The 25,878-nt window shown below is 42.1% G+C and overlaps 1 long non-coding RNA gene across 3 annotated transcripts; it reads right to left on the reverse strand.

The window, feature by feature from the left end:
- Positions 1-4,722: 4,722 nt before the first annotated feature.
- On the reverse strand, positions 4,723-25,149 carry LOC143443317 (uncharacterized). 3 transcript variants are annotated; one of them, XR_013112174.1, is made up of 5 exons: positions 25,099-25,149; positions 24,264-24,375; positions 22,832-22,917; positions 20,849-20,960; positions 4,723-5,426 (listed from the first exon to the last, which is right to left on the reverse strand). It is a non-coding gene; the product is annotated as an uncharacterized LOC143443317 (long non-coding RNA). The 3 variants fall into 3 exon arrangements; XR_013112173.1 differs by having other exon boundaries at positions 25,045-25,108; XR_013112172.1 differs by lacking the exon at positions 25,099-25,149 and having other exon boundaries at positions 24,264-25,035.
- Between the last annotated feature and the right edge of the window lie 729 nt (positions 25,150-25,878).

Below are 25,878 nucleotides of genomic sequence, written 5' to 3' on the forward strand. Positions count from 1 at the left end.
CTCAGGTGGTATCATTGTTTCCAGAGTCTTCATATGCATACTCATGTAAAGTCAATCTTCTTGCTGTCTTATCTTGGCATCAGAGATTGTACCTATAAAGCAGTTCTTGATCAACATGATGGCTCATCTTTATGATCAACTTGATAAGATTTAATATAATTTGATATAATGCCTGGAAGAGTTGAAGAACGTATGTTTGGATATGTTTCCAAACATATGTGTGTATGTTTTCAGAGAGGATCAGCTAATGGGGTTGGGGAGGGAGAAAACAGCTAACTCAAATAATAAATAGCACCATCCTATAGGCTGAGGGTGTGGGTGTAATGAAAGTTGGAAAAGAACAAAGCCCAGAATTCAGGTATTCTCTGCTTTCTATGCTTCCTAGCAATGATGATGTGAGCTGTTTTGCTCTGTCATACCCTTTTGCCTTGATGAACCAAAGTATCTAGAACAATGGTTCTCAACCTTCCTAATGCTGTGACCCTTTAATACAGTCCTTCATGGTGTGATGACCTCAACGATCAAATTATTTTCATTGCTACTTTATAACTGTAATTTGCTACTATTATGAATAATAATGTAAATATTTATGTTTTCTGACTGTCTTAGTTGACCCCTGTGAAAGGATCAACCCTAAATGGTGTCACAACCTCAGATTGAGAACCACTCATCTAGAAGAAAAAATATATATAACATTGAGAGACTCATAAACACATAAAATTAATACCAAGAAGTGGAGATATTGATGTGATTATTGATCTATTATTTCTAAGCCTTTGGAAATTGTTTGTGAGAGGAAGTTGAAAACGTTTAGAAATGCACAATGAGGACACCCTAGAATACTGTATAGAGCCTCATGGGTGATTCTTATGAGAACCCAGAAGATCACAGTGCTGACAGAAAATCAGCCATCAAAAATTGTGCTCAGGAGTTTACACGTGGGAGTACTCCATTATATATTGGACTAAAGGCCATACATATTTTATTCTGGCAAAGAATTTGTCTAGTTTAGTTCATGCTCTGGAACTTTGAGTGAGGCTGAAATTAAACAAAATTTATTAATGACTCTAGTAAGAAAAATTTCAAGAAAAAACAGAGCTCTGACTGTGCTATGGTTATTCCTAGTTGCTTTTAGTCAAGTTTATAGTGGTAAATGTGAACAAACAGCATAGCAGAAAACTTTTAAAAACTTAGTTTACCCAGTGAAGAAGTTTGGGTAAAGATGAAGCCAAAATGAGACTTAAAAAGAAACCAAGTTCTTTGCAGTGAAATGTAGGGAAGGCATCTCAAGGACTGACAAATCTACACCTATATCAGGCTCAAGAGCATAAAGATTTTAACTCCTTCGAAAGACATCACTTTGAGATGAGGACTCTGGGTTTCTCTGGTTCACAGGGCCATCTAGGAAAATGTGTCCTTGAGTTCATCTCTCCAGAAACTCAGAAGCTGCTGCAACTGTGGTCCGTGGAGGATAGGTTTGCTCAAGTGATTCATAGACCTTTCCATCCACATGTTGCTGATTTCACTGTCATGAAAAATGTGGGAGTCATACAGTCTCCCACATAAGCTTCAAAAGGGGGGAACCCCAAGAGGGCAATGTGTGAAGCTGTGAAGGTGAAGTCAAGGGAGTAGAACTTAGAAAGGCTCAGAATGAAACATCTGTCCAGGAAAGCCAAAAGTAACGAGTAGAGCCAATCCAAAGAGAGGCCATGTGGGCTGTAACTGGTCAGGTTACTGGATTGCTTAAATCCTGGCATGTATGTTATGATATTATGTGCTCTGGATGCTAGACTTGAAACTTAAGGACTTCATGTTTCCTGCTTGATTTTGGTCTTATTTAAGCTTCACCCTTCTGTTCTATACCCCATTTTTACTTTGCCAATAGGAATGTTTATTCTGTGCCATGATATGTTTGTTACAGTTATGGCAATTAATTTTTTGGGTTTTACAAAGTATCTACTTAAAAGACAGTAAAAGAGATGTTGAAAGGGATTGTACATTGTATGTTTTAATTTACATGAAATTCTATACATGAAGTGGGGGATGAATATCCCCATTCCCTAAATGGTAGTGATAGTTTGATGGATGCATTTCATAAGTCAAAACTTCTGAATACATGGTAATACATGGTAAGTATCTAGTTTCTTGTATGTGGTCTCTATCTGAACAATACTATTCAAAGGAGTTATGGGAAGAACTAAACTGATGTATATGAAAGACACAGTCAGAGGTCTTTGTGCGTTTGAATTAAGCATAACTGAATTTCACATTGAGACATTGGTCTCATCATCAAAAATCTTATTATGTAGGGTAAAATAATCCAAAAATTTACAAATATCTGTGTTCTGTGACACTTTTATGGTCTAGGCACTTTGGGTATGAGATATTTAACCTGTAATTTAAAAATTATCTAGAATGTTTAAAATATTATACAAATGTATGATGTATATATTAACAATTTTTATCTTCAACGATTGTTTCTTTACATTTCTTTACATGGAGCAGTTTATTGAGTCAAATTAATATCTATTTTCTTCCTACTTACTAAAGATTGAACTTCATAAATGCAGAGCAAGTACTCTACTCCTATACCACAATCTATCCCTTTGAAACAAATGTTTTTAATAGCTGGAGAGATGGCTTAGCAGTTAAGGGCATGTACTATTCTCTTCAGGAACTTTAATTTGGTTCCCAGTACCTGCATCAGGTGGTTCACAACCATCTGTAACTCCAACTACAAGGGAACTGACACCTTCTTCTGGCTTCCACAGACACTACACTCATGAGCACAATTCCTTCAAAGGATGGTGTAGAGACTGGTCAAATAGAAATCCTATAAACAAAATGATAATATTCTTTGCATAAAAAGCAACAAAATATACACATGTATGGGCCAAACTCAGTAAATACAAGACAAATGAACTGGAATACAGCACCAAAGAAGTCTCTCAACGTTTCCTAATAGACATAGAGAAACTAAAATATTAAATGAAAAAATAGACTACAGATCATAGAATGAGGGCTGCATAACACATATGTAATATGAGTCCCCAAAGAGAAACACATAGAGGCAATTATGTGAAATTAAGGGAGCAGGGTTGGATCTAGCTCAGTAGTATACTGCTTGCCTGAAATTTGTGAGGCTTTAGGTTTAAGCCCAGCACAACAGAAATAAAGAAGGAAGAAAAAGAGGGAAAGAGAAAGAGATAGAGGGAGAAAAGGAGGAAGGGAGGGAGAGAGAGAAGAGGAGGAAAATATGAGGAAAGAGGAAGGAAAAGAGAAGAAGGGAAGGACTGAATGAATAAATGAGAATTTCATAACAATATTTTACAATAACAAAGAAATGGAACCTAAAAGATCACGTTGGAGTAAAAGTATTTTAGAATTTCTTAATTTACAGCTAACATTTTTAACAGAAATGATGGAGAGAGAAGTCAGTGGAATATCTATCTCCCAGGTTGGGGGAAAAAAGTGTTTGTTGCTCTAAAATCATTAAGCTATTCTACCCAGCAATACTTCTTCCAAGAACAGAGAAAACATATTTTTTATATTGTTTAACAATCCCCTTTGTTGTGAGACATTTTAAAAGTTGAGAGAATAATCAATAACAAGCAATTCCTAATTTAGATGTAAACACTGTTAACATTTTGTCTTCCAACTATGTTTATGATTTGAACAATTAAGAGCATGTCCTTCTGTTATCTAGGTAGTTAGCTAAACTTGTGCTACATATTTTAATCAATAACACTTGTAGATCATGATGCTTACGTCATGAGGCGTCACAGAAAAGGCCATGTAAGGTCTCACTGTTTCATAGCACGTTGCCACATATTTGGTCAAGAGGTTATGAATTTAACAGCTTTGCATATTTAAAAGGAATTTACACTTTGCCAATTTGAAACACAAATTGTCTGTAGATAACATTTGCAGTCCCTAGGCTTCATTTTACCCAGGCCATCTCTTCACGACCCTTATGCGAATCAAGTATTTCATTGAAGATTGGAAAATGGTTATTTTCCCAATTTCACCATTCTTACAACAAATAATTGCTGCTTTTCTCTTGTAAAATAATATTTTCACTCATCTACTAGATTTGGCTTGAAGTATAATGTCTATTGAAAAAGCAGCGTGAATGTTTAATCCCTTCCAATTTTCAGCATAAGGAGTTTGCAAAATTACCATTTCCAATGGTGACAAATAATAATTTTCACTGCCTTTTAAAATGGTATCATTTTAGACTTGTGAATTTTATGAACGTAAAATGTTCTGAATAGCATGCTTCACTCACAACCATTATTCCTTATAGTTCTCTTTATTACCATGCTTTTTTTTTTTAGTGCTGTAGATCAAAGCCTTCTGCATACAAGGCAAGTTCTCCATCACGCTATCACAGAGCCCTTTGGGGGTCTTTGGATGTCTGCTTGCTTGTCTTAAGACAAGATGTCACTATGGATTCCAGGTCGGCATCAATTTTGCAAATATATAACTTGAAAGCTCATTGTGAGGAAATAGTAGGTAAATATGTACTTGGGGACAGCACAAAATCATCTGCTTTGTCATCTTTGAAAATGAAAGAGCTGTGAGCACAAGGAGACAGCGGAAGTGTTCTGCACTGAGGAGACAGTGACACAAAGAAGGCTGATGTGAATGATCCATACACATGTTTGTGGGCATGAAAGACCATTCTTATCTCCTGTCTTATCGCAGCCATGACCAAGAAAACATAAAAGGAACAGTTTATTTCAGGCTTCCAATTACAGAGGGTAGAGTCCATGTCTGTCATGTTGGTGAGCATGGTAGCAGGCAGGCAGGCAGGCATGGCACTGGAGCAGAAGCTGAGAGCTCATATCTTCAGACACAACCATGAGACAGAGAGAGCTAACTGGAAATGGCACGAGTCACTTGACACTTCTAAAGTCTACCAGTAACGACACAACTCTGCCAACAAGGCCACATCTCCTAATCCAGCGTTTCTCAACCTACTGGTTGTGACCATCAGAAAACATACATTCCCTATGGTTTTAGGAACTGAGATTCCATTCAGTAGCAAAATTACAGTTATGAAGTAGCAACAAAAGTAACTCTATTGTTGGGAGTCACCACACCATGAGGAACTGTATTAAAGGGTGGTAGCATTGGGAAGGTTGAGAGCCACTGTTCTAATCCTTCCCCAAAAGTTCACTAACAAGCTGTGCAGACAAGGCATTCAAACATATGAGCCTGCAGTGGCCATTCTAATTCAAACTACCACAGCTCCTTATTTCTTCCACACTGTGGCCTGGTTTCCTAGAGCTTCTGAGTACTCCTGTGTCGTCTCCTGCTTTCCATGAGGGCCCAGATGCAGCCACGTGAACTTCCTTCCATCACTCCAGCACTCATGCTCCTTATTTTTTAGTGGCGTTTGAGCATGGGGATTCCACTAGAAACTGAAAAGATCACAAGGAAAACTCATTGACTGTGCCCAACTTGCCCCAGGCCCAGCTCTGTAGCAGGGCACAATGTGACCTCAGCTCTTTCTTGAGTAACTGCAGGACTTCCTGGGCCCTCCCTGCTACTACCCTCTGCCACCAGAGATAACGCAGTGGCATGTTGTTATCCCATGAAGTAATTCAGATTCAAAATTCAAAGAATGGTTTTGACTGAATATATATATATATATCATTAAGTAAAAAAATTTTCCATGGAAACAAAATGAATCAGGGACTGTCCACATGTCAGGCATGTCTGCTGTTCTGGGTCTTGACCCTTGTTCTGCCTTTGACTGGAACCTCCAACCTTCTTCCAAGATATTCTCATATTTCTTAAAATCTTTGCTCAGGTGTCTCTTTCTAATGATGCATCCATTAGTCAAGTGAACTTGGTGTACTTCCTCCATCTGTCCCCTCTCCTACCACAGACATCATCCAATCCTTGCCATTGAAAGTGTGCCGTGATGTCAGGATGGTGGGACATCATGGCCTAAGTCATGCAGAGGTGTTCAGAGCCTTAGCCAACATGAGAAGACTGGATGGAACCTGCATTTCTTCATTGCATGCTGGCCTACAGGGCGTGGCAGCTTGAGCAGGATGGTCCCAGCACACAGCAATTCCTTGTCTCTATTCTCCCTACTCTTTGCCCACTGGGTCTTCTCTAGAATGCCCTTTCTGTGGATTTGATTATTTTCTCTGTGCAACTCATAAGTCCTATAGGTTAGAGCAGTGCCACTGCTGAATGAACGAACAAATGTTTTCCTGTAAATCTCTGTAGAAGATTGTCTTTGTGCACGATGTGTAGAATTCAGTGCTTTAACTCTGAGGTCTAAAGGGCAGGTATAGAGCTTGGTGACAGAGCAAATGCTCAGGATGCAGACTCTGGGTCCCAAACTCAATGACACAAAACAGAACATTAGTTAATCTTTGAGTTTAACCTAGGTGGAAAACAGGAGGAAAATATTTTGTTCACTTCTCCTAAGCATTAAAATACATCAGTTCATTTGAGAATACACATTTTAGGCATGGTGTCTCATACCTATAATCCCAATACTTAGGAGCATGAGAGAGAAAGATTGCTGTGAGTTTGAGTGTAGTCTGGTGTGGGAAAAAAACTCATGGGGGGAGTCCGGCGGTGGGGTCTCACGGCGGCCCGGCAGGGTCCCAGGCAGGCTTCCCACACCGCTGATGGAGGGTCCCACATTCATGCAGCTGCTGCGGGAGGGGCAGCTGCCTCAGGAAGGTTCAGGGTTCCAAAAGCTGGGAACCTGGCAGCGGCAGGCCCAGGCTACACGTGGAGTCCGGTTTTCCAAAGCTTTTATTGTTCATGGCGTGGTGAATGGGTGTAGATGGTGTGCGCTCCCCCCCCCCCCAAAAAAAAAAACTAGGGGAATCTGAATTTTATAGGGAGGGGGAAAAGAGGAGGGAATAACTTAATTAGCTATGCCCCCCAGCCTTAGATAACTCATTAATATTTTAATCTCTGGAGGTGGAGACTTGTCAGTCATGCATTCTACCTGCATCCTACATGATTGATGGTGCAGGTTAAATGGCCAAGGCCCGACAGTCTGGGCTATGAAATAAGAAAAGAAAGAAAAAGAAGAGAGACGGAAGAGAACAGGAAGAGGAGAGAGAGAGAGAGAGAGAGAGAGAGAGAGAGAGAGAGAGAGAGAATAAAGAAACCAAAAGAGGAAAGAGAATGTACAAACACACAAAAACACACGCGCACGCGTGCACGCACACACACGCACACATTCTGGCTATCTTTCACAGTACTAGAAGGTTCTACTGGGGAGGAAAAGTCTTCAACAGTCTTACTCAGCAATAGACAATCCAAGCTACACTATCTGCCTGCCAGGCAAGATGTACCCATTGGTACAGTAGTGACAAGCCAGTGCATTACAGTACAACCTCCTTCTGATTGGATTGGAGACAGACTACACAGGAAGAAATATAGGCATGGTACTGTAAACCATGATCAAAAGCCCATGACTCAGGAGATAATAGGCTCTGGGGAAAGCTATGGTTATTCTTTTGCGTAATGGACATGATACGCTTGTCAAACTCCTCCCAAATAACTACGTTTAGGCCTATACAGATTCTCATTGATGTTGCTCTTGTCTGAGAAGCTCCTTTCTGTAGTGGGCAATGGTAATTGCAGAGGTGAGAATAGGTGAGGGATGAATACTCAGCCAAATCTAGATCTCCCTTCCCAAGGTTCAAGTAATATCATAATATCATAGACGATGGCATGGGAAGGAATGTGCGATGCAAAGGGACGCAGGGAAAGGTATGGGACACTGACTTCCAAACATGGCGTGACTGCCACATTCTTGAACTCCCAGTGACCGTGGTTTACCTGCATGACAAGCACTTGCACAGAATTGGGCTTGCCAACATCTGTCAAGGAAGGTGGAGGATTTCAGGAGACTCTACTCTGCCCTGGGGAATTATGCGCAGTTAACTTTCTGAGGAAAGAAAAAGATATTTTCTACAGTAGTGTAGCCACTGGTAAGGTGCCCCGTGCCTCCTGGAACAACACTTCACCGTGCTCCTTAAGTAAACTTGATGCAATGTATTAGACCATTTAAAGGGAAAAGATAGGAAAGAAGAAGGGAGACCAGTTGAGAAGAGGAAGGTCGACAGTGAGAGTGGGAGGGAGACAGGAAAGGATAACGGGGTGAATGTGATCAAAATGCATCATGCGTATGTATGAGCATGTCATAAATCCATAGTATGCAAGTAACATTTGCCAATAAAAAATTAAAAATGAGTAGAGGGAAGCAAATAAGAAAGCATCTGAGACTATAAAAATACAATGACCCAGTACCTTGTGAGTGGAGCTGCTGGGGCTCCGAGCTGGAGAGCAGCAAGGCCCACTGTGCTCTCAGAAACCTTTGGGAGGTCAGCCCATGTGACAGTGCTCCTTTCTTTCATTGGCTCTACTAGAATCCTCTCCTTGACCTATGCAGAATTTCAACACACGACTATATAAATTATGAATAAACTCCGCAAGTGGTGAGTCCATGTGTGTAGTGTGACATAAATGACCCCGCTGAAAGCCTACATGTTAACTTTCCTCCTTGAACCTCACCTGTTATCAAGTTGCTACAGGTGCTTCTTGCTGGTAAGTCTGGAACACAGATGGACAGCACAGGACACACATTTGGGGGATCACTGATCACTGGCCAGCCCTGTATTGCCCATATGACACTGTCCTAGCTAGGTTTTGTCAACGTGAAAGAAGGCTAGACATATCTGGGAAGAGGGAGTCTTAATTGAGAGGATGCCTCCATAAGATTGACCTGTAGGCAAGTCTATAGGACGTTTTCTTGAATAATGGTTTACGCAGAAGGCCTCAGCCCACTGACGGAAGTTCCATTCCTGGGCAGGTGGTACTGGGGTGGATAAGGAACTAACCGAGGAAGCCAAGAGGAGCAACCCAGTAAACAGCATTCCTGCTTCGAGTTCCTGCCCTGATTTCTCTCGGTGATAGTGTGACCTGAGAGCTGTAAGTTTAAATAAATCCTTCCCTCCCCAAGTTGCTTTTGCTTATGGTATTTTAATCACAAGGACCCTAGAGCTGAAAGAGGGGCCCTGCTTACCCAGGGGCCCCTCACTGAATGGACAAACCATGCTCAGTCTGCTGGCTGAAAGAAAAGGCACAGGGGTTGATGCAGGGATTCAGCTCACCATTATTAGTTCAGAGACAACAGACTGCAGAGGAGAAAGGGCATTAGTCAAGTGTAAGAACGGGGGTCTCTGCAAACGGCAGCCTGGCAACAGCTTTCCTATTATCCAAGTCCCAGTGACTGAAAGAGAAAAATCTCTTGTGTCTCACTCTCCAATTTGACACAGCATCATTAGTGATGTTTTATTAAGAGAAATAAACTCAAGGAAACAAAACACCAGAAGTCCCATTTATTTAGAGACAAGATAAACCATAAAACTCATTATCCTCCTGCATCAGCCTTCTCAGTATTGACATTACAGGTGGACACCACCGCAAGTATCTAATAAGAACAATTTTAAATTTCAAACTCTTCATTAGTGATATAATTCACCAAATTATAAATTAGACTCTTTACTAATCTAATTACCCTATTGATTATAACTTAGTTATTTAAGTTAATGTTTATTTATTGAATATTTGTCTGCCCCTCCCTCCAAATTCCTACATTGAAATCCTTGTCCTGGGAGTGATGGTGTTAGGAGGTAGAACCTTTAGAACAGTGGTTATCAAACTGTGGATGGAGATCCCTTTGGGGATTGATTGACCCTTTCATAGGGATCACGTTTCAGACACCCTGCTTATCAGATATTTACATTATGATTGCTAACAGCAGCAAAATTACAGTTATGAAGTAGCAACAAAATAACTTTATGATTGAAGGTCACCATGGCATGAAGAATGATATTAAAGGGTTGCAACATTAGGAAGGTTGAAAACCACTGCTTTAAAAGGTGTTTAGGCGATAAAGATGGAGCCCCATGCATTTGACTAGCTGACATTCTGTGAGAACACAGACAGTAGATGATGTCTCTGAAAAAGAGACTTAGTAGAACTCTACAATCTGCCACCTTGGTCATCAGGTTACACATCCTATCAAACTGGGACAAGTAAATCTCTCCTGATTCTCTAAGGCATCCAGTCTGTGGGATCTTTCTATGGCAGCCTGAACCAACACAACTGTTACCTTGATTATACCTTTTTAAAGCAAAGTAACAACACTTTGGCCCCAAATACACCAGTTTAAATGCTATAACCTGGGTGAAGCAACACTAATCCTTCTGGCATCTCAGTTATCCTCCCTCTGTTAGAGAAGAGAGTTCTCTTGTGTCAGAGGAAAACCCAAGTTCAGAGCTTTGGGCCACACACAGGTCTCCAGGGACAGTGACTATACATCATAAACACCCAGCTAAAACAGTTCTTTCAACCCAGTGTCAATGTTTCTGGAAGCTCACCATGTGGCATTTGGTATAAATCATGACTTTTGGTCACCTAAACATTTCCCTCTTGGATTGTTCCATTCTGCTCTAGATATACTCAAAGGATGTAAGATCATCCATTTCTTGAACAGGGGTGGAGCAAGACTAATGAGAGCATATTGCACACACAAAAAAGCCTTGTTATGTCCAAGAACCAAGCTATTTTTGATCAAGCCAAGGTGGCTTTCTCACCACCTTATTTGCTGGCATAGAAAAAAAAAACTTTTTAGGATAAAAGCTTATTTTCTTTTATGTGCTTTTTATTGCTTGGGTATTAAACAAACTACGTCACAATGGCTAACGGAGTGTGATTCTGTGTTCCCTTCTTTTTCCAGGAGACAACAGGACAGAGAAATAGATGGTGTTAGACATGAGTTAGAGAATGTAAAAGGTGAGGCTGGGCCATCTGATCTCCTAGAGAGCAAAGGAAGGCACTGTCCAAGACAGGAGGACTTGCGATGCTATGTGAAGAAGTACAAGAGGTCAGGTGTGGGCAGTCCCAGCATCAGCGGGCCCAGAACTTGATTGAATTGGCCAGAAGACTGTAACACAGAACTGTTGAGAAGCAATGTTAAGTGGATAATACTGGAGATGTGGGGAACTTCACTATTCAGTGCATGTCTGTTCTAAACTGGGGTTTGCTTTTTGAAAACCCAGCTTCTTTGTGTGGAAGGTTCATTCTGTGGTAGTTTACACTGTGCAGGTGCTCCCTGTGCAGCTGATCTCCGTGATACTCTTCTCGATGCAGCTGCTCTCTGTGGAAGCTTCTACCTCTTCAGAAGAGCTCTAGCTCAGACACAATAGAGGGCTACTGTTCTTCAGGCCCCAGTGAACTCAGAGATTCAGGCTATCTCTATCCAAGATGCTTGAGACCAGAAGAGTTTTCTGATTGGGATTTTTTTTCAATTCATTTTGGACTGTTTGCATATTTGTGATGAGATCAAATCTTAGAGATCAGATCCAAGACAAAATGTGTTTATAATATATGCCTGAAATTAATGCTATATGATGTTTTAAAAATATTTTTACACTTTTTCTTCACTTAGTGTGTGTACACATGCACACTAAATGCATACACATGCACATTAAATGCACATACACATGCATGTACATCGATGCCTATGTTTGAAGATCAGGGGACAATGTGGGTAAGTTGATTCTCTCTTTCTATTATGTAGGAAGAAGAGGGTTTTTTGGTTTGTTTTGTTTGTTTTTGTTTTTGTTTTTTACCTGCTAGGGAATTTCATCAGCCATCAGCCCACATACAATATTTTTGGTGTACTTGCATTTTGACTGCCACCTGTCACTTGAGTTTGGGTGTGGAATTTTCCATATGTGACATGTCTGATTGTCAAAAGTCTCAGATTTAGCAGTATTTCAGAATTTAATTAGAAACTTCAACCTGTATATGTATTGAAGAGAGAGAGAGAGAGAGAGAGAGAGAGAGAGAGAGAGGAAGAAGAAGAAGAAGAAGAAGAAGAAGAAGAAGAAGAAGAAGAAGAAGAAGAAGAAGAAGAAGAAGAAGAAGAAGAAAGAAGGAGGAGGAGGAGGTAGAAGAGGAAGAGGAAGAGGAAGAAGAAGAAGAAGAAGAAGAAGAAGAAGAAGAAGAAGAAGAAGAAGAAGAAGAAGAAGAAGAAGAAGAAGGAAGAAGAAGAAGGAGGAGGAGGAGGAGGAGGAGGAGGAGGAGGAGGAGGAGGAGGAGGAAGAAGAAGAAGAAGAAGAAGAAGAAGAAGAAGAAGAAGAAGAAGAAGAAGAAGAAGAAGAAGAAGAAGAGAAGAGAAGAGGGAGGAGGAGGAGGAGGAGGAGGAGGAGGAGGAGGAGGAGGAGGAGAAGGAGAAGGAGAAGGAGAAGGAGAAGGAGAAGGAGAAGGAGAAGGAGAAGGAGAAGGAGAAGGAGAAGGTGGTGGTGGTGGTGGTGGTGGTGGTGGTGGTGGTGGTGGTGGTGGTCCTAATGGAAGAAGTTTGTACCATGTACCTATATTGCTTTTCCACTGGGAAAAGGGACTTGAATCTGATGATGAGTCTTTAGAACCAGCAATCAAGGATCAGATGGGGATCTAGGAGCTTGCAGAGCCACCTATCAACCCACTGCTGTCAACCCACTCTGAGGTGGAGACCCTGCAGAATGTCCAGCCAGTCCCACCACAGACAATTCTCAAGAGAGCTGGTAAATAGAAAAACCTAATGACCCACAGGTGTAAGCTTACCATTGTCTTTGTTGAACCAGATACAAAGGAAGTCAAATGATGGGTCTTGTGGATAAAATGGAAACTTGACTATGACTTGATAGTAAACTATGCATTTGCCTGTTTATGTTTGTATCTTAGGGTTTCTATTGCTGTAAAGAGTCACCATGACCACTGCAACTCTTATAAAGGAAAACATTTAATTGGGTCTGCCTTACAGTTCATAGGTTTAATCCATTATCATCATGGCAAGAAGCAAGGTGGCACACAGGCAGACATGGTGCTGGAGAGGTAGCTGAGAGTTCTACATCTGGATCCCCAGGTGGCAGGCAGAAAGAGAACCACTGGGCCTGGTTTGGCCATTTGAAACCCCAAAGCCCACCCTCAGTGACACACTTCCTTCAACAAGGCCACACCCACTCCAACAAGATCATACATACTTCACTCAGGCCACACCTACTTCAACAAGGCCACACCTCCTAATGCTACTCCTTAAGCATTCAGATATGAGTCTATGGGGACCATTCTTACTCAAACCACCACAGTATGTGACAATCGTATTGTGAGGGGAATATCAGCAATTCTTGCTGAATATTTGCAGATGAAATGATGAGCTCAGTTGAGCTTGCAAAAAGTTTATGTAGAAAAGACACAGGGGAGGTATAATGAAGCAAAGTTGTTCTGAGTGAATTATGAATAAGGCTCATTTGAATGTGGTCTCCTCACCTCAGGAAACACTGTGAAGACCCCCAGTGGATGTCCAAAATGAGAACAGCACTGAGTTCTACATATTCAATGTATTTTCCTACATATGAACACCTGTAATGAAATTTAACATGTAAAATAAGCACTGTAGAGACATTCACCAATAATAAGACAGAAAATGTGTAGAATGCTGAATAACTTTTGTCATCCTCACACAAACTAGAGTTACCTGGGTGGAAGGAACCCCAATTAAGTAGTTGCCTCCATCAGATTGTCCTGTGAACACGTCTAGGTGACATTTTCTTGATTAATGATTGATGTGGGGTGTCCAAGCCCACTATGTTGGTGTCAGCCCCAGGCAGGTGGCCATGGGTTATATAAGAAAGTAAACTGAGAAAGCCAGGGGGAACAAACCAGTACATACCGCTTCCCCCTGGACTCTGCTTCAGTTTTTGTCTCCGGGCATCTTCTTATGTTCCTGCCTCGACTTCCCTCAAAGATGGCTAACATGGAAGTATGAGATAAAATAAAACCCTTTCTCCCCAAGTTGCTTTTAGTCATGATGTTTTGTTGGTACAACAAGAAAGCATACAAGTGTGTGTGCGTGCTGTAATTAAAGGTATGTAAATGTTAGAGTTTACTTCTGAAATTTTCTACTTATGGCTTCCAGACTTCAGTTGACTACTGGAATGCAGAAAAAGTAAAATGGCACATGGAGGGGACACGCCCATGACAACATTCTTCTATTAAAGATGCCTTGGCAAGTAAACTACATGTGGGAATAAACATGAAAGGATGAGCACCCATGCTCGAGCAGGTGGACCTGGTTGGATTACCCACACAGCTCTTCTCTTACAGGCTCAGGGTGTGAGGATCTGTCTTCTTGCCACACCCTTCCCAAACAAGAACCACAAGCCCTGAATTAACGTGTCGTAATGGCTGCATTTCTTTTATGTTGAATTTAAAATCTTACACCATTTCTATAACTGCTACATTTTGGAAAGTGACATGAGCTAAAGGCTTTTCCAAGCATGAAGGATGCAACACAGTGTAATTATAGCCTTTATGTGAGCACAGAACTTGCCAGTTTCATACAAACTTGCATCGTATTGAGTGCTCACAAAGCACTTGCAGGCTGAGTAAGCATCCTTCAGACAGGGGAGGGAAAAACATCTGAGTGTGTGCAGCCATTAATTGGCAGAAGACAAAGTCATATTCTTTGGCTTGCTGTCTAATCGGTTTCCTCTAAATAATGATGCTTCCTTGGAGATTGATATTTTAGTTTAATGATGCAGTAAGATAAAAATATATTTTGTCAGTGTATAAATAAGAAGCTAGATTAATATGATGCAAATAATAAGATTTAAATTCAACAGCTGATTCATTGAGAGTGGTGTGTATGTGTGGGGTATGGTGCATGTGTGTGTGTTGTGTGGTACATGGTATGTGTGTTTATGATCTATTTTGTGTAGTGGTATGTGTATGTGGTGTGTGGTGTATGGTATGTATGTGTGGTATGTATATGTGGTATGTATGTGAAGTGTATGTGATGTGTGGTATGTGTGATATGTGTGGTGTGTGTGTGTGTGTGTGATGTGCGTGTAGAGGTCAACAACAAGTGTCTTTCTCAATCATTCTCCAACTTAGTTTTTGAGACAAGGGCTTTCACTGAACAAAGAGCTTCTGGATTCAGCTGGGCATCAAATCCCAGGGGTCCTCCTGTTTCTGTCTCCCCAGTGCTGAGATTGTAGGCTCACACCACCACCATGTTCAGCAATATTTTAATGTGGTATCTGGGAACTGGACTCAGGTCCTCTTGTTCACACAGCTAGCACTTTACAGAGCAAGTAGTCTTCCCATCAACAGCTCATTTACTTTAAAAATCTTTCTGTTTCCCCCCCCCTCCCCAAAACTGTGGTTCATAGCTTTTCCAAAAATTTTAAATGCTCTCAACATTTTCAGAACAAAAGTTAGACTCTGCAGTGGTGGAGACAAACTTTCCACTGGGCAGGCAGATGGTGGGTGATTCCTGGCACATGAGCCAGGGAAAATGTGCTTCCTCCACTGCTAACCTCCAAGGGCTTCCGCTCTGTCATCCTGTCACCTTCTGTTCTCTGAATTTTATTCCTGACAAAGTTCATCTTCATGGAATTCAGAAAGTACCACAAGATGCACAGATGTTAAAGAAAAATGCTATCTGAAACCCCACCATGGAAAACAGAACCCAACTTTGGAGCCTGTACAGTCCTGGCTTATCTACCCAGTTCTCTCAGCTGTAAGTTGCCTTGCAGGGTTTCCTTTAAACAATAGAAGACGAAAAGGAATCAAAACCAAGAAAATAAACCAAGCCTACAAACAAGAGGGTGTCATCTGAAGGAAACGCAGCAGGCTGTGTAAAGGTAGCGGGTGGTTGAAATGCAAATGAGGGTGTGAAAGAGATGGAGCAGTTGGGATGAATCACTAGAAAGCTGGAGACACACAGTAGAAGTCGAATCTATTACAGATAGCATAAGGAATATTCTCCAAATAAAGTCAGTGGTGTGGTGGACAAAACGTCCACCTGCAAGGAACAGACAACCAGTGTTTGCTAAAATACTAAAGGTATTTAATAATTATTTCACATCACATCCAGTTTGGTGTACAGACTCATAAGTACTACCCTTCCCACTATCACCCTTTCTAAGCAGGACTTTGATGTTCCTGCTTGTTTCTCCATATTGCAAAATGACTGCCAGAGCTCCAGCTATTAAATCTACATCCAAGATTTATTGGACTGTGAAGGAAAAACACCAGCCACAATTATTTATTTTTAATATGGAGGGAGGACTTGTTTAGAAATCCCTCTGGCTGTGTTTGTTTAGGTTTCAGTGGCTACATTTGTGTCTCTCTCAGATATAGGGGAAACTAGGAAAACTACAACTTCTTTAATCGTTTCCTCAGAGCAGGGCAGGCAGTGGATGGCAGAGGGTGGCAGGAAGTGATGAGTTTGGACATCACAGTAACACAAAGTCAGGCAAGTACCAAGTTGGAGGAGTGCTGTTATCTGAATACACAGGCTACTGAAAACCATATCCATGCTCTGTGGAGAGTTCTTATGAACCAGTGAGAAAAAAGGGGGAGACTATGAAAAGCCTACACATTCTAAAAGGCAATTTACACCAATAACCATTCAACCAACAAAAAGCAGTGTGTCTGTCTCCAATGTCACTGGTCTAGAATGATCAGTTGGAAAAGGGAACCATCCTCAGGGTGCTAAGTATTGTCATCCTGAAGTGACAGCACCTACTGGTGCTGAGTGACTATGAACCTTGAACAGAAAGTTAGCTTGACGTGGGAACTCCATGAACCCTAAGAATGAGCCCAGTGAGATAACTAGGGGATCAGGCAAACACACACACACACACACACACACACACAGAGAGAGAGAGAGAGAGAGAGAGAGAGAGAGAGAGAGAGAGAGAGATACTTAACCAGCATTGTATAAAATAGAAGCAAACCTGACTTGATGAAATAAGTTAATTTCTCATTGAAATAAGGTTACAAGTCTATTGAGATAGTTCAGTGACTAAAGCCTGGGAACCCGAGTTCAGATCGCCGAGGCTCAGTAACAGTGGAATGCAATGGTATATAGAAAGAACTTATAATCCTAACGAGCCTGTATGGTGTAAAAGGCATACAATCCAGGTGTTTTATTTTTAACAAGCCATAAGCTAGATTGGGCATATCTAGGGCTATGCTAACTTATTTTCCAGCTATGAAGTTCCTTATTTTTTCTTCTGGCCATGCTGTTCTGGTATATAACAGCTTCTTCCTCCCCCATCTTTCTCTCTTCCCTCTCTTGACTTGCAACCCCCTCAGTCAAACCTCCAGTCCCACCTTTCTCCCTCCACTGCCTAATCATAGGCATCACTCTGAAAGCTTGAGGATCTGCTCCTTGGGGGCAACCATATCTGGAGGAACCAGTAGTTAGCATTAGAATACCAGACTTTGTATTGCCTACCTACTATTTCCTCTGCTAAGCCATAACCTTTGACCCCACTCTTCATCCCAGACCTTCACTTCTGTGCTCATAGTCCCAATGCCCTTTGTACCTCATCCTGACTTGAAGACCAAATGGGTCCCTGGGTAGTCACAGCAGAAGACCAAAATGGAATCTCTATTTCTCATGCATCTAACAATCAACTTGAAATAAAGCCTAGGCCTGAAACTCTGCAAGACTATTCAGAAATACTTCAAGATACTGGCATAGGTAGTGAATCTTGGGTGACTCCAAAGGACAGAACACAAAATCAAAAGTTGACGAATATGATTGTGTCAGACTACAAGCTGCATAGTGAAGGAAATAATGAAAAAAACCAGACAACTACAGAATGAGAGAAAATATTTACTAAATATTCATCTGGTGAAGGATTAGTACCCTAAATATATACCTCAAAAATGCATATAAAAAACCTCCAGGCAACCCAATCTTAAAATGAGATTAAGATCAGAACAGATCAGAACAATCTTAAGATCAGAACAGATACTTCTCAAATGTAAACAGCTTGCTAGGCAGTGTTGGTTCACACCTTCAATTCCAGCAGCACTCAGGAGACAGAGGATCTCTGTGAGTTCAAGGCCAGCCTGGTCTACATATTAAGTTCCAGGACAGCCAAATCTATACAGAGAAACCAAGTTTCCACAAACCAAACAAAACAAAATCAAAAACAAAACAAACAAAACAGACAAGGGACACATGGTAAAGGGCTCAGTGCTGCCATCATTTGGTGTAGACTAGAACTACAAGAAGACACCTCTTACCCCAGCTGTACCCACTACTACCAAAACTTTTTTTTTTTTTTTTAATTAAGATACTGGTGAGAATGAGGACAAGTGAGGCCTTCCATCCACTGTTGGTGGCAACATAAATGTGTGCAGCCACAATGGAGACTCCTTAAAATGTAGAACTTAAAAAATAGAACTGTGTGGCTGATAGCTTTCGCTTGTGGGCAGGCATGGGTCCTGTTGGGCGGAGTTGTGATTCCCGAGTGTCTGCCACGGCTCATAGAGGCAGAAGCATGGGAATTTGACTGAGCTCCTTCCACGCAGAGCTGGGCAGACACTGGATCGAAAAGCTGCTCGGGGCTCCACCCAGACACGGAGAGATCTCAATCTGAAGGTCCTGCGGGAGCAGGGCTTAAAGCCCCGACAGGGCCCCATCGGTCAGAGACTCTTTGTTAGGGCACTCACTTCGGCTAGCTTGCTTGGATTGGCGGCCTCCGTGATGAGAACGTAGAGAAGTCTTCTGGTGGGAGATTAGGCTGCGGCAGTGGCTCATTAGTCAAAGGCCTTAGTCCATGGTTCCTTACGGTGGGCCCCACAAGGAAGTCCATGGTTTTACAAGATTTGTTGTCATGGCGGAAAGTGGATGGATCTGGCTGCACTTTCCCGCTGGTCAGGGCAGGCCTGACTTAAATAGGGAGGGAGGAAGGAGGAGGGTCTGGGAAGAAATACTTAATTGGCTATGCCCTTAATATGCTATGGCCTTCAGGTATCTCATTAATATGGAATCTCTTGAGGCTGAGGCCTGTAGTCACACCCTCTACCTGTGGAGGGGCTGGTAGGTATTGCGTTAAATCTCTTGCCCATAGGAAGTCCATAGAAGAAAAGACACAAGTCAATAAATATCAAATGAATGCTGCATGCCTAGATTGGGCAGATTTACCATTAAACTACACTATTCCCCGGCTAAGAGAGCTCTTAACAACTTGCAGTTTCCTAGGTCAAGGTCTTCTTCGTCTTCTCTCCTTCCACCAACTCCCAACTCCTCCAACAGCTCTTCTCCTCTTCTCCTCTTCCTGCCTCTGGCTCCTCCCACTCCTCTTCTACTGCCCAATCACTGGCTGTAGCCTTTATTTAACAAATTTGATTGGACAGAAGGTTTACAAGATTCACTCCTCCTTCGCAGCCCCTCCCAGGAGTGGAATTACCATGACAACAAGAGGCTAGGGCTATCCACCACAGGTAGGGGCGTTGCCCTATGTGACTGAAAGGCACGGATCAATGGAGGTCTTTGCCAGTGTCAGGAGCCTGGAGTCTGGGAGCATGGTGAAATATATGCAGTTTCTCGAAGACATGGACACCCGTTAGGTCTCTGGCTATCTCAGGCCAGTGCTCTACCAGAAACTAAGCCATCCTTTCACAGTCCCACATAGAACTACCATAGGATCCAGCTATCTCAGTCCTTGGTGTATATGAAAAGGATGTGAAATTGATAGGACAGGAGAGATATGGGCATAGCCAGTTACACAGCAGAGCTACTCAAAGCAGCCTAGTGCTCAAAACAGAAGTGTGGATAAATGTAGTTTTTTCTCTCTCTCTCTCTCTCTCTCTCTCTCTCTCTCTCTCTCTCTCTCTCATGCACGCCCACACATACAATCACAACAGAATGCTACTAAGACATGAAGAAAGAATAAAACCTGACTATTTGTAGCAAAATGGATGGAACCGGAGGACATTATGTTAAAGGAAATAAGCCAAACACAAAAAGATACAACATCCTGTGTAGAAACAAAGAAAAGAAAAGTTGATCTGAAAGTAAAGTATTGATTATGGAGAAGGTTGAATGGAACCAGTACATGCTGTCTACATGTGCAGAAATACCCTAGGTGTAGAAATACAACTAATGTAAGTGAGTCAAAAGTAACAGGCAATGATTATAAGCAGAGAGAAGTCTGCTGAGAGGCTGTGTGGAGGGCTCAGCTCTCCTTTGCTTGCTTTTGTAGCTACTGCTACAGTTTCAAAAGTAGTCTGAATTCCTGAGGCTGTCCCTAGCCATGTCCTTTGGGGCACAGAGACCAGATGGCTCTCCTATGCTTCACTAGAACCCAACACTGAGGCTCTGAAAGAGACAAGCATGCTTCAGGGAAGCTCTTCAGCTTCTCTGTCCCTCCCGGCCCTCATCCCAAGGCTGGAGTGAGGGACCTTCATTGTGGCAATTTCTTCCAGCCAAGCTGAATGCATCTCTACAAGCATTAAAGCCATTCTATGTGTTGTAAACACAATCTAGCTATGAGAACAAACATATTTTTATTTTTTAAAAAAATTATACAAGTATATTTTATTTTAAAGAAGTTCAAAATATAAAAAGCTGAATTTATAATAATGCCTTGTGAAGCGATATCTTGACTCTTTGAGCATTTGTCACTACAGAATTCTTTCTGGCTTAAAATCTGTCAGAGGGATTAACAGCAAGAAAGACTTCATTTATTCTAGTGGAGTTTAAACAGGTCTGTGGAACAGTGGGAGTTCTCTGAAAAGATGTCCTGGGGCTCACCTTACTCAGTTCTCATCCTTGACTTCAAAAACAACAACCAAAACTGAAACAACAAAACCCCAGCTCTCCTTTGTCTGGTCCCCGTGTACAAGGCTATGTTTGGTGAAAGGGTTCTATGACCACAGTAATCTTCACAAAGTATGGACCAGCCTGTGCTCCACAGCTTTTACTATCATGTCAAAGTACCTGAGATAAAGATCTGCAAGACTGATTTCGGCTCATGGTTGCTTGGCTCTGTTGTTTGGAGAATTGTAGTGAGGACCCGTGTCCAAAGCACAGCTTTTCATCTCACAGTGGCCTGGAAGCACAGAGAAGGGCAGAGACAGAGTCCCAATATCCTCTTCCAGGGCACACATCAAGTGACATAACATTCTCCCAGCCAGCCAATCTCCGAAAGCCAGCACTACTGACTGCGGCCCAGACCTCAATAAGAACACTCCAGATACAAAGTGTAGCACAATCTGCCATTGTTTGCCCCATAGATGAGAGGTCAGAGATACATGAGATAGCCCTCATTGTGACCTATATCCTTTAAATTGAAGCATTCCATCCAGGTGGAGGAACAAAACTCACAAGTCTCAGAAATTTCCTCAAACAAGATGCACTAGGCCCCTCCTCAGGATTATTTAGGCTGTAACCTTGCTGGGGAGAGGAGACTCTATAGCCAAGTGACCTGTGAGTCTCGGCAGAGAGCTACCTGGTTTTGTTTTATGAGTTCTCACCATTCTGAGATGGATGGGCTTTGGGGTAACGCAGCTGCCTTTGGAACACCCATGTGCCTTTGTGTGACCCCAGTACACTGAGCTAGACCTGGGTGGAATCTTTTCTTTAGTTTTTCCTCTGTATTCCCTCTGGGTAGACAATTGTTCAAGTTTCCTTAGGAAATGCCTTACCTAAGGAAAGACCTGATCCGAAGGATAAAGAGAATTCATATGCCCTACTTCCTGCCTTTCTATTAAAGGCTGGATTGGACCAGACATGCTATCTGCATGTGTAGAGATATCCCACTGAGCCTCATTATTATTTATACTTAATGTAAGTGAATCAAAAATAAGAGAAAATTATTCTTAACAGAGAAATGCTGGCCATCTGCATGTCTGGAGAGACCATAGAGGTAAATTAAGTACAGGCACATTTAAAAAAAAAACAGCAATTTATCCATCAGAGTGAAAGACAAGATCATTAAAAGCACAGGTCACTTTGGAATGGAAGTTTAAAAGTTCCAAGGGTATTATTTTTTTAAAGATAGATTAAATGAAGCTTTTTAAAGATTCATCCATTTATTCATTCATGCATATGAATTCACATGTGTATATGCATGTGCACACATCTATGCAGAGAAGATAGAGAAGTCATCAGATGGCCTCTTCTAACACTTGCCACCCTTTCCTTTGAGTCAGGGACCCTCTCTCTCTGAACCTAAGGCTCATGGTTTTTTAGCTAGGCTGGAAGCCAGCAAACTCCAGTGTTCCTCCTGTCCCCTCCCTCTTGAGCTGGGGCTAGAGATGTGCACCAGATGTCCAGCTTGTTATGTGAGTACTGAGATCCAAACCCTGATCCTCATGATAGTGAAGCAAATATCAGTGAGCCATCTCTCTATTCCCACATTTAATAGTCTTACATGTCTACAGTTAAGTACAGGAGTCCATATTCATGTGCTTTAATAATTGATAGAGACTTGCTGAAATTCAGACAAAGCATTTGTGGATAAGAATTTCAAAGAGTCCACTTAGTTTTTTGTTTTGTTTTGTTTGTTTGTTTCTATTAAGTATTTTAGCCATTTTCCCTCTCCTGGTAGTATTTGTATACTTCATTTGTTTAATAGGTTATTTTGATAATTAAGATTAGAAAGGCAAATGTCAAATTATCAAAAATTCAAAATTAGTAGATTTTACTCTTTTCACACTGACTATGGGAAAAGAAGCAGCTGCTTCTCTGTGTGTGTCTCTCTCTCTCTCTCTCACACACACACACACACACACACACACAACTTGAGTCTCTCAATATTAGTCCATCAATATCATTTTGTTTCTTTAATTTCATGTGATCCTGCTAAAGGAGCATCATAAAAGTCCATGAGTGAGTGATCTTTCACCAGGCCATTCCTTTAGGGTTCCTTAGGATCAGATTGGGCTAGGGGCATATGTAGCTCAGGGGTAAAGTACTTACTTTACTATGCCAGGGACAACTGGCCAAGCCCACTTGTGGGAATCAGTGTGGTGGATCAGGAATTATCCCAAAGAAAGAAGCAAGGCCTGGAACACAGGATTTCAAACAAGCTCAGTGTGCTTCACCCTGACAGCATGACATTTCCTGTTACTGGAGGATGGAAGAGACACACTCTTCTGCCTGGATGAAGGGAAGGTATCGCCTCTTTATTATGAGATGAGGTAGCATACACACACACACACACACAGAGAGAGAGAGAGAGAGAGAGAGAGAGAGAGAGAGAGAGAGAGAGAGAGAGTACAGAGAGAGACAGAGACAGACAGACAGACAAGGTAGAGGAAGATCTGGTATTTTAACCCTGTCTCAGGAGTATCTCTCTGGATGAAAATTAAGCTTGAAACCAGGGATCAAAAAAGAAAGAATTTCCATCACTGTCCAACCTTTTGAACTTCTTTTGGGCAACCCTCACAGTCCCTGTTTCAAGCATCACCAGATGTTTCTAAAGAATCCCCTGCACTATTGAACTAAAGATCATTATTCTAACAGTATGTAATCCACCAAATAGCACTATGGAATTTTCTGTCACTGAGGGAATTTCTTAAAGCATACATTTCAAGTTAGACACAGCAGGGGTAGCACTACATGACCCTGTTTTTCACCTGTGGTGACATTAATGATCATGGTAATTGGAATTTGACAGAACAGCTCCTGCTTTCCACAGCCTCTGTGGGCTTTATATCACGTGTAAAGTCACCTTCCACATTGCTGTTAGCGGTGTTGACATGTGTGCTGCTGTGAGCTGTGGATAATTCAGGAGAAAGCAGCTGTGTTCTCCGGCCAGCCAGAGAACACACAACCCTCCCAGCACTCCTCGTGCCTAACATCCCACTCAGCTGGGGCGGGGCCAGGAAGCCTGTGTGTATCTCAGCATCACATTGATTGGGTCTGAGGTGTAGCCTAGTGGTAGGGTTCTTGCCTAGCAGGCACAAGGCTCTGGGTCCTAGCCCCAGAACCACAAGAAATCCACACTGAATGGACAAAGATATTCTCCCCACCCTCCAAACATTGGCCATTGTATCTTCCCTCTCCAGCACAGAATAAGGTCCTAGGAAGCCAGTCACAGCTCCAAGCTCCAAGAAAGATGGAAGGAAAGAGATTCAGACTACCAGGTGTCAGTTGGTTTTAAATTACATTTCCCTCCTGTAATTCCACCTTTAGCCTTCGCCTTCTTCTCATGTTCACCAAAACCACATGAACATTTCTGCTTGCTGTCCTGGCACCTAACCCTTGTCCCTGACTTACAAAGACTCACCAGCAAGTCTTCTCCAGCAAGACTGAGACTCAGGGATATTGAGCAGTAGCTTGTCCTGGACACACACACACACACACACACACACACACACACACACCACAGCCTTCCCAAACTCCATACCTTGTGCTTCCTGTTCCATTTGTCCCAGCATTTGTTGTTCCTGTTTATTGTCTGCCCAACCCTCGGCTGAGGAGGGACAGCTCAACATTCCTTCTATTCATGCATCACAGACCTAGAATTACATTTGCCACAAAAAGAAAGAAAAGAAAAAGAAAAAGAAGTTACTCGGGGATATTTGTGCCACTAATTTCAGACACATCTTACTTCTACATTTTAAAAAATAAAGCGCTCAGATATTTGCATAGAGAAACCTCAATATCCAATTATTTTACTTAGAAGCGTAGCAAAAGGCTCTATTTAGATTGCAAACGAAAACAAAAGGAAGTGAAGTTGGTCCTTCTAGAAAAAAATTGAAGAGAATTCCCTCTGTATTAATGATAAGTTGCTCTGTGGTGCCAGCTTTCAGTTTTCAGAGCAAAGAACTCCTTCCGTGGTATCAAGGGCTTGAGACCCTCTTCTGACGTTTGGAACTGCCCTAGAGCTCTAGTTCCATGTATTAAACATCATTTGGTCTCAAAAAAAAAAAATGACAAAATGACATCTCTTGGGGCAAGACATCTAACAAATTTGAGGAATCTGTATGTATTGAATAGGACAGCTGCCTTGGGCATGGCCTCCTGGTCAGTAGTGCTTTCTCAGAGATAGCATGCCCACTGACGTAGTGGACAAACTGTTCTCAGCGGAGGGTCTTCCAAAACCCAGAACTGGCGTCCATTTGTTAGAAATGAAAGGATTCCATGAAATAAGTCAGATAAATAAAGACAAATATGTTCTCAGCTACATGTGGAATCTGCCAGATGAATTTCAGGAAAACAGACTGGGACAGCAGTAAGACCTGGTAAGGCTGTTGGGAGGAAGGAGAGAGAGAGAAGACAGGAGGAGGAGCACCTAAGCGGAGGGTAAGGTCCAGGGCACTAGAACTCAGTTGCAACAGTGGTTGACAATAATTAACTTGAGTATTTCAAAACAGCTGGTAGCCAGAGATGTGGCTGACAGTGGGGATTGGGAGGGGGGGGAGAGACAGAGACACAGAGACACAGAGAAAGACAGAGACAAAGAGACAGAGAAAGAAACAGAGAAAGACAGGGAGAGACAGGAAGAGATAGAAATGACTTCAACCACTCGTTCACTGATGTTTTTATTATGTGTTTTGTGTGTGTGATGGAGGTGGGAAGTTCTGGTGTCCATGTGGAGATCTGATGACAAACTGTAGGAGTCAGTTCTCTCCTTCCACCCTGTGGGCCCTGGTGATCCACCTCAGGTCCGAGGGCTCGAGGCAGATACCTTCACCTGATGAGCTATCTCAGGTTCTGACAGGATTTTGAACGCTCCCAACGCAAAGAAATAATGAAATGTCGGCAGTAGGGACAGAGTTATCTGAAAGTCCCTCTGCCTCATCTTCCAAGTCTTCTCCCAGTAAGCAGGGGAGTGTGACTGCCCTGTGTCCTGTTTCCCCTCTCCTAAGTACCTGTCAAGGACTTTTGATGGGACCTTTTAGAGCAGGGAGAAACTTAGAGAAAACTCCTGTCTTTAGAATTGCTCATTTGCTCGCTCTCCTGTCTGCCAGAGTGTCCTTTTTGCTCTCCTGGCCAGAGGGCAGGGACTGAAAGAAAGG

This window comes from Arvicanthis niloticus, chromosome 8 (genome assembly GCF_011762505.2).
Source record: "Arvicanthis niloticus isolate mArvNil1 chromosome 8, mArvNil1.pat.X, whole genome shotgun sequence".
In the NCBI taxonomy this organism is placed as follows: domain Eukaryota; kingdom Metazoa; phylum Chordata; class Mammalia; order Rodentia; family Muridae; genus Arvicanthis; species Arvicanthis niloticus.